Source organism: Oncorhynchus nerka, unplaced genomic scaffold (genome assembly GCF_034236695.1).
Source record: "Oncorhynchus nerka isolate Pitt River unplaced genomic scaffold, Oner_Uvic_2.0 unplaced_scaffold_879, whole genome shotgun sequence".
In the NCBI taxonomy this organism is placed as follows: Eukaryota; Metazoa; Chordata; class Actinopteri; order Salmoniformes; family Salmonidae; genus Oncorhynchus; species Oncorhynchus nerka.
The window spans coordinates 244795-255000 of record NW_027040409.1 but is presented as its reverse complement, the minus strand read 5'-3'; the positions used below and the strand labels follow the sequence as shown (position 1 = coordinate 255000).

Below are 10206 nucleotides of genomic sequence, written 5' to 3'. Positions count from 1 at the left end.
TCAGTCAGTCAGTTAATCAGTCAGTCAGTCAGTTAATCGGTCAGTCAATCAGTCAGTCAGTCAGTCAATCAGTCAGTCAGTCAGTCAGTTAGTCAGTCAGTCAGTCAGTCAGTCAGTTAATCAGTCAGTCAGTCAATCAGTCAGTCAGTCAATCAATCAATCAGTCAGTCAGTCAGTCAGTCAGCCAATCAGTCAGTCAGTCAGTCAGTTAATCAGTCAGTCAATCAGTCAGTCAGTCAATCAATCAGTCAGTCAGTCAGTCAGTCAATCAGTCAATCAGTCAGTCAGTCAGTCAGTGAATCAGTCAGTCAATCAGTCAGTAGATCAGTCAGTATGTCAATCAGTCAATCAGTCAGGCAGTCAATCATCAGTCAATCAATCAGTCAGTCAGTCAGTCAGTCAGTCACTCAGTCAGTCAGTCAGTCAATCAGTCAGTCAGTCAATCAGTCAATCAGTCAGGCAGTCAATCAGTCAGTCAATCAGCCAATCAGTCAGTCAGTCAGTTATAAATGAACCAATCTGCCAGTCAACCAATCAGTCAGTCAATCAACCAATCAGTCAATCTATCAATCAGTCAGTCAGTCAATCAATCAGTCAATCAATCAATCAGTCAACCAATCAGTCAGTCAGTCAATCAATCATTCTGCCAGTCAACCAATCAGTCAGTCAATAAATCAGTCAGTCAATCAACCATTCTGCCAGTCAATCAATTGGTCAGTCAATCAGTCAGTCAATCAATCAGTCAGTCAGTCAGTCAGTCAACCAATCAGTCAATCAGTCAGTCAGTCAATCAGTCAGTCAATCAGTCAGTCAATCAACCATTCTGCCAGTCAATCAATCAATCGGTCAGTCAACCAATCAGTCAGTCAGTCAGTCAGTCAGTCAATCAGTCAATCAGTCAGTCAACCAGCCAATCAGTCAGTCAGTCAGTCAATCAATCAATCGGTCAGTCAACCAATCAGTCAGTCAATCAGTCAGTCAACCAATCAGTCAGTCAGTCAGTTGATCAATCAGTCAGTCAGTTAATCAACCAATCTGCCAGTCAACCAATCAGTCAGTCAGTCAGTTAATCAACCAATCTGCAAATCAACCAATCAGTTAGTCAGTCATTCAATCAATACATTAATCAACCAATCAGTAAGTCAATCAATTCATCAATCAGTCAAACAATCAATCAATCAATCAAAGAGCGCTTTACAGTAACTTTTACAGTAACTATTACAGTAACCTCTGTTATACCCTGTTACCTGGGTGATGGTGAGACGAGTTGGATTGTTGGTGAGTTACAGGGCTGCGGGGTTGTGCTGCCCCCTTCAGGTTATAGTAAGAATAGCATGGGGGAAGTGTATAACATGATGTGGATCTTGGGTGGTTGCACAAGTCAACTTCAAAGAGCTTCGCAATGTAATTAAAACTCTGTGTCTAGCAGCCTTCAATAGAGACCCGACTGACTTAAAATAAAGTCATGTTAAGGAATTGAGAGTTGAGTTACTACGTACCCAAGTTGAGGAAGTCAAAGACTTGGTGCATTGTGTACTTCCTGTTGGAGGCGTGGTCTTCGAGCCGAAGGACCAGAATCTGTTCTCTACTGTAGACTGTCAACCAGTCTAGTATGTAGACTATGTACAGGCCCACCTGCAACCTGACCTAGGAACAGAAGATAAACAGTTCAGTCTAGTATGTAGACTATGTACAGGCCCACCTGCAACCTGACCTAGGAACAGAAGATAAACAGTTCAGTCTAGTATGTAGACTATGTACAGGCCCACCTGCAACCTGACCTAGGAACAGAAGATAAACAGTTCAGTCTAGAATATGGAGATGGCCTCCGCACGGAGACACAATACAAAAAAAGGCAACACATGCATTGATAAAAGTCTTAGGAAACTAACGAGAGAGAGAAAGAGAGAGAGAGAGAGGGGAGAGAGAGAGAGAGAGAGAGAGAGAGAGAGAGAGGGGGAGAGAGAGAGAGAGAGAGAGGGGGGAGAGAGAGAGAGAGAGAGAGAGAGAGAGAGAGAGGGGGTGAGAGAGAGAGAGAGGGAGGCAGAGGGGGAGAGAGAGGGGAGAGAGAGAGAGAGAGAGAGAGAGACAGAGACAGGTAGAGAGAGAGAAAGAGAGAGGGGGAGAGAGAGGGGGAAGAGAGAGAGACAGGTAGAGAGAGAGAGAGAGAGAGAGAGAGAGAGAGAGAGAGAGAGAGAGAGAGGGGGGGGTGAAAGAGAGAGAGAGCTAGAGAGAGAGAGAGAGAGAGAGAGAGAGAGAGAGAGAGAGAGAGAGAGAGAGAGAGAGAGAGAGAGGGAGAGAGAGAGGGAGACAGCAACACAATTAGACCCAACCAAATCATGAGAAAACAAAAGCACATTGAACAATGTGGTGTATTTACAAACAAACAGTGCAAACTAGAATGTATTTGGCCCTAAACAGAGAGTACACATGGGGAGAATACCAGACCACAGAATACCAGACCACAGAATACCAGACCACATAATACCAGATCACAGAATACCAGACCACATAATACCAGACCACAGAATACCTGACCACAGAATACAGACCACATAATACCTGACCACAGAATACCAGATCACAGAATACCAGACCACAGAATACCAGACCACAGAACACCAGACCACAGAATACCAGACCACAGAATACCAGACCACAGAATACCAGACCACAGAATACCAGACCACAGAATACCCCACCACAGAATACCAGACCACAGAATACCAGACCACAGAATACCAGACCACAGAATACCAGACCACAGAATATAGACCACAGAATACCAGACCACAGAATACCAGACCACAGAATACCTGACCACATAATACCTGACCACAGAATACCAGATCACAGAATACCAGACCACAGAATACCAGACCACAAAACACCAGACCACAGAATACCAGACCACAGAATACCAGACCAAGGAATACCAGACCACAGAATACCAGACCACAGAATACCAGACCACAGAATACCAGACCACAGAATATAGACCACAGAATATCAGACCACAGAATACCTGACCACATAATACCTGACCACAGAATACCAGATCACAGAATACCAGACCACAGAATACCAGACCACAGAACACCAGACCACAGAATACCAGACCACAGAATACCAGACCACAGAATACCAGACCACAGAATACCTGAACCTGACCACAGAATACCTGAACCTGACCACAGAATACCCGAACCTGACCACAGAATACCAGACCACAGAATACCAGACCACAGAATACCAGACCACAGAATACCAGACCACAGAATACCTCACCACATAATACCAGACCACAGAATACCAGACCACAGAATACCAGACCACAGAATACCAGACCACAGAATACCTTAACCTGACCACAGAATACCTGAACCTGACCACAGAATACCAGACCAAGGAATACCAGACCACAGAATTCCAGACCACAGAATACCAGACCACAGAATACCAGACCACAGAATACCAGACCACAGAATACCAGACCACAGAATACCAGAACCTGACCACAGAATACCTGAACCTGACCACAGAATACCCGAACCTGACCACAGAATACCAGACCACAGAATACCAGACCACAGAATACCAGACCACAGAATACCAGACCACAGAATACCTGAACCTGACCACAGAATACCTGAACCTGACCACAGAATACCAGACCAAGGAATACCAGACCACAGAATACCAGACCACAGAATACCAGACCACAGAATACTTGACCACAGAATACCAGACCACAGAATACCAGACCACAGAATACCTGAACCTGACCACAGAATACCTGAACCTGACCACAGAATACCCGAACCTGACCACAGAATACCAGACCACAGAATACCTGACCACATAATACCTGACCACAGAATACCAGATCACAGAATACCAGACCACAGAATACCAGACCACAGAATACCAGACCACAGAATACAAGACCACAGAATACCAGACCACAGAATACCAGACCACAGAATACCTGAACCTGACCACAGAATACCTGAACCTGACCACAGAATACCCGAACCTGACCACAGAATACTAGACCACAGAATACCTGACCACATAATACCTGACCACAGAATACCAGATCACAGAATACCAGACCACAGAATACCAGACCACAGAATACCAGACCACAGAATACCAGACCACAGAATACCAGACCACAGAATACCAGACCACAGAATACCTCACCACATAATACCAGACCACAGAATACCAGACCACAAAATACCAGACCACAGAATACCAGACCACAGAATACCTGAACCTGACCACAGAATACCTGAACCTGACCACAGAATACCAGACCAAGGAATAGCAGACCACAGAATACCAGACCACAGAATACCAGACCACAGAATACCAGACCACAGAATACCAGACCACAGAATACCAGACCACAGAATACCTGAACCTGACCACAGAATACCTGAACCTGACCACAGAATACCCGAACCTGACCACAGACCACAGAATACCAGACCACAGAATACCAGACCACAGAATACCTTAACCTGACCACAGAATACCTGAACCTGACCACAGAATACCAGACCAAGGAATACCAGACCACAGAATACCAGACCACAGAATACCAGACCACAGAATACCAGACCACAGAATACCAGTCCACAGAATACCAGACCACAGAATACCAGAACCTGACCACAGAATACCTGAACCTGACCACAGAATACCCGAACCTGACCACAGAATAACAGACCACAGAATACCAGACCACAGAATACCAGACCACAGAATACCAGACCACAGAATACCTGAACCTGACCACAGAATACCTGAACCTGACCACAGAATACCAGAACAAGGAATACCAGACCACAGAATACCAGACCACAGAATACCAGACCACAGAATACTTGACCACAGAATACCAGACCACAGAATACCAGACCACAGAATACCAGACCACAGAATACCTGAACCTGACCACAGAATACCTGAACCTGACCACAGAATACCCGAACCTGACCACAGAATACCAGACCACAGAATACCTGACCACATAATACCTGACCACAGAATACCAGATCACAGAATACCAGACCACAGAATACCAGACCACAGAATACCAGACCACAGAATACAAGACCACAGAATACCAGACCACAGAATACCAGACCACAGAATACCTGAACCTGGCCACAGAATACCTGAACCTGACCACAGAATACCCGAACCTGACCACAGAATACCAGACCACAGAATACCTGACCACATAATACCTGACCACAGAATACCAGATCACAGAATACCAGACCACAGAATACCAGACCACAGAATACCAGACCACAGAATACCAGACCACAGAATACCAGACCACAGAATACCAGACCACAGAATACCAGACCACAAAATACCAGACCACAGAATACCAGACCACAGAATACAGACCACAGAATACCAGACCACAGAATACCAGACCACAGAATACCTGACCACAGAATACCAGACCACAGAATACCAGACCACAGAATACCAGACCACAGAATACCTGACCACAGAATACCAGAACACAGAATACCTGACCACAGAATACCTCAGCACAGAATACCAGACCACAGAATACCTGAACCTGACTACAGAATACCAGACCACAGAATACCTGAACCTGACCACAGAATACCAGACCACAGAATACCTCACCACAGAATACCAGACCACAGAATACCAGGACACAGAATACCAGAGAGAGAGAGAAAGAGACAGAGAGAAAGAGAGACAGAAAGAGAGAAAGAGACAGAAAGAGCGACAGAAAGAGAGACAGAAAGAGAGAGAGAGACAGTAAGAGAGAAAGAGCTGGCTTTATCACCACACTGGCTTTATCATCACACTGGCTTTATCAACACACTGGCTTTATCATCACACTGGCTTTATCAACACACTGGCTTTATCAACACACTGGCTTTATCATCACACTGGCTTCATCAACACACTGGCTTCATCAACACACTGGCTTTATCAACACACTGGCTTTATCAACACACTGGCTTTATCATCACACTGGCTTCATCAACACACTGGCTTTATCAACACACTGGCTTTATCAACACACTGGCTTTATCAACACACTGGCTTTATCATCACACTGGCTTCATCAACACACTGGCTTTATCAACACACTGGCTTTATCAACCCACTGGCTTCATCATCACACTGGCTTCATCAACACACTGGCTTTATCAACCCACTGGCTTCATCAACACACTGACTTTATCAACACACTGGCTTCATCATCACACTGGCTTCATCATCACACTGGCTTCATCAACACACTGGCTTTATCATCACACTGGCTTCATCAACACACTGGCTTTATCAACACACTGGCTTCATCAACACACTGGCTTCATCAACACACTGGCTTCATCATCACACTGGCTTCATCAACACACTGGTTTTATCAACACACTGGCTTTATCATCACACTGGCTTCATCAACACACTGGCTTTATCAACACACTGGCTTCATCAACACACTGGCTTCATCAACACACTGGCTTCATCATCACACTGGCTTCATCAACACACTGGCTTTATCAACACACTGGCTTCATCAACACACTGGCTTCATCAACACATGGCTTCATCAACACACTGGCTTCATCAACACACTGGCTTCATCAACACACTGGCTTCATCAACACACTGGCTTTATCAACACACTGGCTTTATTTATCAACACACTGGCTTTATTTATCAACACATTGGCTTCATCAACACATGGCTTCATCAACACACTGGCTTCATCAACACACTGGCTTCATCAACACACTGGCTTCATCAACACACTGGCTTTATCAACACACTGGCTTTATTTATCAACACACTGGCTTTATTTATCAACACACTGGCTTCATCAACACACTGGCTTCATCATCACACTGGCTTCATCAATACACTGGCTTCATCAACACACTGGCTTCATCAACACACTGGCTTCATCAACACACTGGCTTCATCAACACACTGGCTTCATCAACACACTGGCTTTATCAACACACTGGCTTTATCAACACATGGCTTTATCAACACACTGGATTTATCAACCCACTGGCTTCATCAACACACTGGCTTGGTAACAGCTTGGTAACAGCCTGGTAACAGCTTGGTAACAGCTTGGTAACAGCTTGGTAACGGCTTGGTAACAGCTTGGTAACAACTTGGTAACAACTTGGTAACAGCCTGGTAACAGCTTGGTAACGGCTTGGTAACAGCTTGGTAACAACTTGGTAACAGCTTGGTAACAGCTTGGTATCAGCCTGGTAACAGCCTGGTAACAGCCTGGTAACAGCTTGGTAACAGCCTGGTAACAGCTTGGTAACAGCCTGCCACAACCAACCTCACATGCTGTAATAACTCTAGAGATATAAACAATTAGGCCTGATGGAGGAGAGAATGGAGGAGAGAATGGAGGAGAGAATGGAGGAGAGTAGAGGAGAGAGTGGAGGAGAGAATGGAGGAGAAGAGAGGAGAGAGTGGAGGAGAGAATGGAGGAGAAGAGAGGAGAGAATGGAGGAGAGAATGGAGGAGAGAATGGAGGAGAGTGTGAGAATGGAGGAGAGAATGGAGGAGAGAATGGAGGAGAGTAGAGGAGAGAGTGGAGGAGAGAATGGAGGAGAGAATGGAGGAGAGAATGGAGGAGAGAGTGGAGGAGAGAATGGAGGAGAGAATGGAGGAGAGAATGGAGGAGAGAGTGGAGGAGAGAATGGAGGAGAGAATGGAGGAGAGAGTGGAGGAGAGAATGGAGGAGAGAATGGAGGAGATAATGGAGGAGAAGAGAGGAGAGAGTGGAGGAGAGAATGGAGGAGAAGAGAGGAGAGAATGGAGGAGAGAATGGAGGAGAGAATGGAGGAGAGTGTGAGAATGGAGGAGAGAATCGAGGAGAGAATGGAGGAGAGTAGAGGAGAGAGTGGAGGAGAGAATGGAGGAGAGAGTGGAGGAGAGAATGGAGGAGAGAATGGAGGAGAGAGTGGAGGAGAGAGTGGAGGAGAGAATGGAGGAGAGAGTGGAGGAGAGAATGGAGGAGAGAATGGAGGAGAGAATGGAGGAGAGAGTGGAGGAGAGAATGGAGGAGAGTAGAGGAGAGAATGGAGGAGAGAATGGAGGAGAATAGAGGAGAGAGCGGAGGAGAGAATGGAGGAGAGAATGGAGGAGAGAATGGAGGAGAATAGAGGAGAGAATGGAGGAGAGAGTGGAGGAGAGAATGGAGGAGAGAATGGAGGAGAGAGTGGAGGAGAGAATGGAGGAGAGAATGGAGGAGAGAGTGGAGGAGAGAATGGAGGAGAGAGTGGAGGAGAGAATGGAGGAGAGGATGGAGGAGAGAATGGAGGAGAGAATGGAGGAGAGAATGGAGGAGAGAATGGAGGAGAGTAGAGGAGAGAATGGAGGAGAGAGTGGAGGAGAGAATGGAGGAGAGAATGGAGGAGAGTAGAGGAGAGAATGGAGGAGAGTAGAGGAGAGAATGGAGGAGAGAGTGGAGGAGAGAATGGAGGAGAGAATGGAGGAGAGAATGGAGGAGAGAATGGAGGAGAGAGTGGAGGAGAGAATGGAGGAGAGAATGGAGGAGAGTAGAGGAGAGAATGGAGGAGAGAATGGAGGAGATAATGGAGGAGAGAATGGAGGAGAGAATGGAGGAGAGAGTGGAGGAGAGAATGGAGGAGAGAATGGAGGAGAGAATGGAGGAGAGAGTGGAGGAGAGAATGGAGGAGAGAATGGAGGAGAGAATGGAGGAGAGTAGAGGAGAGAATGGAGGAGAGAGTGGAGGAGAGAATGGAGGAGAGAATGGAGGAGAGTAGAGGAGAGAATGGAGGAGAGTAGAGGAGAGAATGGAGGAGAGAGTGGAGGAGAGAATGGAGGAGAGAATGAAGGAGAGTAGAGGAGAGAATGGAGGAGAGAATGGAGGAGAGTGGAGGAGAGAATGGAAGAGAGTGGAGGAGAGAATGGAGGAGAGAATGGAGGAGAATAGAGGAGAGAATGGAGGGGAGAATGGAGGGGAGTGGAGGAGAGAATGGAGGGGAGTGGAGGAGAGAATGGAGGAGAGTGGAGGAGAGAGTGGAGGAGAGAATGGAGGAGAGAATGTAGGAGAGAATGGAGGAGAGTAGAGGAGAGAATGGAGGGGAGAATGGAGGAGAGAATGGAGGGGAGAATGGAGGGGAGAATGGAGGGGAGAATGGAGGGGAGTGGAGGAGAGAATGGAAGAGAGTGGAGGAGAGAATGGAGGAGAGAATGGAGGAGAATAGAGGAGAGAATGGAGGGGAGAATGGAGGGGAGTGGAGGAGAGAATGGAGGGGAGTGGAGGAGAGAATGGAGGAGAGTGGAGGAGAGAGTGGAGGAGAGAATGGAGGAGAGAATGGAGGAGAGAATGGAGGAGAGTAGAGGAGAGAATGGAGGAGAGAATGGAGGAGAATAGAGGAGAGAATGGAGGAGAGAATGGAGGAAAGAATGGAGGAGAATAGAGGAGAGAATGGAGGAGAATAGAGGAGAGAGCGGAGGAGAGAGTGGAGGAGAGTGGAGGAGAGTGGAGGAGAGAATGGAGGAGAGAATGGAGGAGAAGAGAGGAGAGAATGGAGGAGAATAGAGGAGAGTAGAGGAGAGAGCGGAGGAGAGAGTGGAGGAGAGTGGAGGAGACTGGAGGAGAGAATGGAGGAGAATAGAGGAGAGAATAGAGGAGAGTAGAGGAGAGAGCGGAGGAGAGAGTGGAGGAGAGTAGAGGAGAGAGTGGAGGAGAGAATGGAGGAGAATAGAGGAGAGAATGGAGGAGAGAATGGAGGAGAGTAGAGGAGAGAGCGGAGGAGAGTGGAGGAGAATTCTCTCTTTCCTTCCATCTGTCTCTCACACACAGACCACCCCCCCCCCCCCCCCAATTCACCTGGACAGTTAGACTGTTATGGTCAGTCTGTTAAAACATAGAGAGCACATGGATGTGGAGAAGGTGAAGGCTACTCACTGGCATGGCGTTGTTGAGCGTAGTGTTGTACACACAGGAGCGCATGGTGTACTCTGTCAGGCACCCTTCAAACAGCTGGAGAGACTCGGACACCTTGTCCTGGAAGTCCTCCGCAGACTTATTAGTGATCCCAAAGTAGAGGTAGTCGGAGTACAACCTGAGACAACAAACAACAACAACAACACCATCAACATCACCAACAACAACAACAACACCACCAT

At 46.9% G+C, this 10206-nt stretch overlaps 1 pseudogene; it reads right to left on the bottom strand.

Annotated features, from left to right (window-relative positions):
- LOC135570951 (carbohydrate sulfotransferase 15-like) overlaps positions 1 to 10206 on the bottom strand; it is a 43414-nt pseudogene that overhangs the window by 2447 nt on the left and 30761 nt on the right.